A 4,537-nucleotide genomic window follows, 5' to 3' on the forward strand; every position below is an offset into this window, starting at 1 on the left:
TCAAAGGCTTTGGCATAGTCAATAAAGCAGAAATAGATGCTTTTCTGGAACTCTCTTGCTTTTTCCATGATCCAGCGGATGTTGGCAATTTGATCTCTGGTTCCTCTGCCTTTTCTAAAACCAGCTTGAACATCAGGAAGTTCACGGTTCACGTATTGCTGAAGCCTGGCTTGGAGAATTTTGAGCATTACTTTACTAGCATGTGAGATGAGTGCAATTGTGCGGTAGTTTGAGCATTCTTTGGCATTGCCTTTCTTAGGGATTGGAATGAAAACTGGCCTTTTCCAGTCCTGTGGCCACTGCTGAGTTTTCCAAATTTGTTGGCATATTGAGTGAAGCACTTTCACAGCCTCATCTTTCAAGATTTGAAAGAGCTCAACTGGAATTCCATCACCTCCACTAGCTTTGTTCGTAGTGATGCTTTCTAAGGCCCACTGGACTTCACATTCCAGGATGTCTGGCTCTAGGTCAGTGATCACATCATCGTGATTATCTACTGGAGCATTTAGTCCATTTATAATTAATGACTGTGTATAGGTAAATGTAATGTACACCTACTGTAAACATTTATAATTAAATCTACTATCTTATTTTGTGTTTCTTATCTTACTCATCCTATTTTTTTCTTTTCTTTCTGGCCTTGAAAGAATTGTCTGTATATGTTTTATCATTTAACTCATATCACTTACTCTGTTGATAAGTTTGAAATGATGTACTCTTTTTCTATTCCTTTAGTGCAGGAGCTGGTAACTTTTTTCTGTAAAAAGCCTGATAGTAAATATTTTAGGCTTTTCGTGCCACTGATAGTCTGTCATAGATTCTTCTCTGATTGGATTTTTATAGCCCTTTTCATATGTGGAAACCATTCTTATCTGGCTGCTGCTGCTGCTAAGTCGCTTCAGTTGTGTCCGACTCTGTGCGACCCCATAGACGGCAGCCCACCAAGCTCCCCCGTCCCCGGGATTCTCCAGGCAAGAACACTGGAGTGGGTTGCCATTTCCTTCTCTCTTCTTATCTGGCAGGCCATACCAAAAGCAAGCTGGATCTGATCCATGGAACAGTGTCCTGATCCTTGTTTTAGTATTTACCCTAGATATTGTAACATGAACACTTAATTTATTAAAGCCTGAAATTAATCAAACCTTTATCATGCGCCTGAATACCCCATTGATACTATAACATTCTGATACTATTTGTTTCCCACTCCCAATTCATTTTAGATTGTTTGGTATTTTCATTTTAAATTCCATTACACTTTATGATTACTATTCCATACGACGTTTTATGCATTCGTCCGTATTTTATTCATTTATTTTGGCAGCGCTGGGTCTTTGTAGCTGTGTGGGCTTTCCCTGGTGAGGCGAGTCGGGGCTACTCTCCAGGCGTGGTGTGCGGGGTTCTCACTGCAGCGGCTTCTCCTGTTGCGGAGCACAGGCTCTAGGGCACATGAGTTGTGCTGCATGGGCTTAGTTGCCCTGCAGCATGTGGGATCTTCCTGGACCAGGAGTCGAACCCATGACCCTAGCATTGGCAGCCAGCCCCTCCACCAGGGGAGCTGGACCACCAGGGATGTCCTTTGTCGGTATTCTTTTAGCCACTTTCTTTAGTCCCTATTCTTTTTTTATACCCTCTACCTCCCATCTAGATAATTTTCCTTCTGCCTCAAGTACATGTTTTAAATTTTTCTTTAGTGAGGGTTTGCTGGTGATGAACTCTCAGTTTTTGTTTGAAAGAAAATGTCTTTATTTGGCCTTCATTCTTGAAAGATATTTTAGCTGAGTATAGAGTCTAGGTTGGCACTTATTCTGCTTCATTACATTAGGGATTTCATTCATTCCACTTTTCTATGGTTTCCATCATTGCTGTTGAGAATGATTTGTAAGTCTAATCACCATTGCTTTGAAAGTAAACGGTCTTTTCTCTCTGGCTAGGTTTTAACATTTTCTCCTTACTTTTCTATTTCTATTAAATATCAATTTTTTGTATTTGTTCTGTTTGAGATTTTCTGGGCCACTTGTATCTGTGGCTGGGCCACTTGTACCTTGCATCAATTCTGAAAAGATACTCAAGATATTCAACCACCATCTCTTGAAATATTTTCTCCTCTCTCCTTGGGATTCTGATGAAATATACATTAGATTTTTCTCTCACCATATCCTCTGTGTTTCTTACCATCTTATCAGTATCCTCCATCTTTTTGTCTTTATGGAGTACATCCTCAATAATTTCTTCTGATCCATCTTCAAGTTTCTAGAAGTTTCCTTTGGCTCTTTAAAAAATGTGTTATGCCACTTTCTATAGTTTACTATTCCCTGAAGCTATTTTCAGCTTGTTGTTCATTTTTGTAGAATATAGTAAGAGTAGTTGTTTAATCCTCTTTATCTGATCATTAAAATATCTGCAGTAACCATGGATCTGTTCCTGCTGATTCTGACTTACACTCCCCCTCGTCTTTGTGTAGTTTGTCATTTTTGACCTGGTTATGCCGTTGGCTGCGAAAAATTATTGTGGGACTTCCCCCAAGGAATGGATGTGTTCCCCTCCAGCTTTGTATTTATTTCTTTTTTAAATTATTAATATTTTTAAAAAATTTAGTTTGTAAGGTGAGCGCAGAGAAAAAGACAGCGAGCTGGGCAGTCAGGCAAGAAAAGGGAAATTTATTAGAGGGAAAAGAGAGGGTGACTGGCTCTTAAGGAGACCAAGCATCCTCCCTTTCTGATCGGGTGGGTCCTTCTTATAGCCAACAACGAAAAACTCTCTGAAGGGATGGTCACGGAGCCGGAGGTCTGGAATCTGGTGATCTTGCAGCTTTGAGAAGATAGGCACCAGCGAGAAAACAGCATGCCATTCAGGCAGTTTGGCCAGTCAAGCGGATCACTGTGATTTTATTCTTTGTTTGCGAGGTTGACATGATGAACCGTCTCATCGGTGAGGCCCCATGCGGGCCCTATCATAGTTGACTTACAGCGTTGTGTTAATTTCTGCTGCACAGCAAAGTGATCCAGTTATACATATGTATATGTCCTTTTTAAAAATCCTGCTCCATATGGTTTATCATAGGGTCTTGAATACAGTTCTCTGCACTACACAGTAGGGCCTTGTTGTTTTTCCATTCTATATTTAATAACTTACATCTGCTAACCCAACCTCCCACTCCATCCCTTCTCAACCACCTTCCCCTTCTTGTATTTGTCTCTGATAGGCAGTTGGGACACTTACAGATGGAAAAATGTCAGATGAGTTCACAGCTTGAGGCCCCCCGGTCTGCCCCTGTCTGCTGTACCCGGGGTGATGAAGTGCATGCACACCAGTCTACAGCTCTCGTGCTCAGAGTGGGCCTCTGAGTGGGCTTCTGCTCTTCTCAATCCCAAATTGCTTTCTGGGGCCAAGCGGAGGGGCATGATTCAGTTCTGGTTTACCGTTTTCTCGAGGAGGGGTCCCAACCTACGTGGGAAGGGCCTGCTTTACATCTCCCCTCCCTGGACTGGTCTTTGGCCTTGACTTCTGTCCTGCTCGCTCCGAAGTCCCCAGACTGAAGCCCAAGTGGGTGGCATCTGTTAATACCCTTCGTACGGAAGTGGCTTTGGTGTTTCTGTCGTGTTGTTTACCTCTCTGGGGTGATATTTTCTCCTCAGATTTAGCCTGCTGCTTCCCCACGACCTTTCTAGCGCTTCAAATAAAAATTTTTTTTTTAACTCAACATTTTAAACTGTGTTCAGAGGTAAAAGGAAGTCTGCCGTTGCTGAAAACAAAAATCTCAAGATCAGTTTTAGATCTACTGTGTTGGAGGGTCTGAGGGGACGTTTTGTGTTGGGTCGCATCAAAGAAAATCTGCTCTTTTTAATGATGCCAGTGTCTGCACACATCCAGCCTACCGCTTGTCTGCACTGTAGTGTACCGTTGCCAGGGTCCTGGCATCCTCTGAGACAGAGTGAGCAGAAGTGAGTCAGATACAGCCAGCAGAACTCAGCAAAAGGTCAGATGAACGGAGGCAGGAAAGTGGAGCCTGACTCCTCAATTCCTGGCACATCTCTCAGTGACCTCACCTCTGTCCACTTGTCCCCAGACTGCCACTGTAAGGACCTCCTGCCGCCTCCTCGGTGGACGGTTGGTGAAATGAGTGCAGCGCTGTGCCCGATGACACTGCTGACGGGGCAGAAGTCGCAGCTCCCTCCCATATGAGTTATGCAACCCGGGAAGCTACCTAACCTCTCCTGGCCTGAGGCGACAGATCTGCAATATGGGATGGGCATAATAGTAACCAGCTTATAGAGTTGATAGGAGAATTAACTAGCCAATAATTGCAATGCCCTTGAGAGAGTGCCTGCAACATAAGAAGGTCTATAAAATCTTTTTAAAATGGGATGAGGTCTCACGCACCTCTCCAGGTCACTGTAATAATAAACACAACATTACTGTTGCATTCGCTTTTTTAATCTCTTGCCACTCTTCAGTTTAGAGGTGAGAAACCAAGGCCCAGAGCGGGCAGGGATTCCACAAAGCAGCCCAGCAGGCCACCACCTCCTTAACCTGGAGA

At 43.4% G+C, this 4,537-nt stretch overlaps 1 long non-coding RNA gene across 1 annotated transcript; it reads right to left on the reverse strand.

Moving 5' to 3' along the window:
* Positions 1 to 2,637: 2,637 nt before the first annotated feature.
* On the reverse strand, positions 2,638 to 3,858 carry LOC139177350 (uncharacterized). The gene is made up of 2 exons (XR_011561819.1): positions 3,220 to 3,858; positions 2,638 to 2,984 (listed from the first exon to the last, which is right to left on the reverse strand). It is a non-coding gene; the product is annotated as an uncharacterized lncRNA (long non-coding RNA).
* Positions 3,859 to 4,537: the final 679 nt, after the last annotated feature.

This window comes from Bos indicus, chromosome 18, assembly GCF_029378745.1.
Source record: "Bos indicus isolate NIAB-ARS_2022 breed Sahiwal x Tharparkar chromosome 18, NIAB-ARS_B.indTharparkar_mat_pri_1.0, whole genome shotgun sequence".
Taxonomy (NCBI): Eukaryota; Metazoa; Chordata; class Mammalia; order Artiodactyla; family Bovidae; genus Bos; species Bos indicus.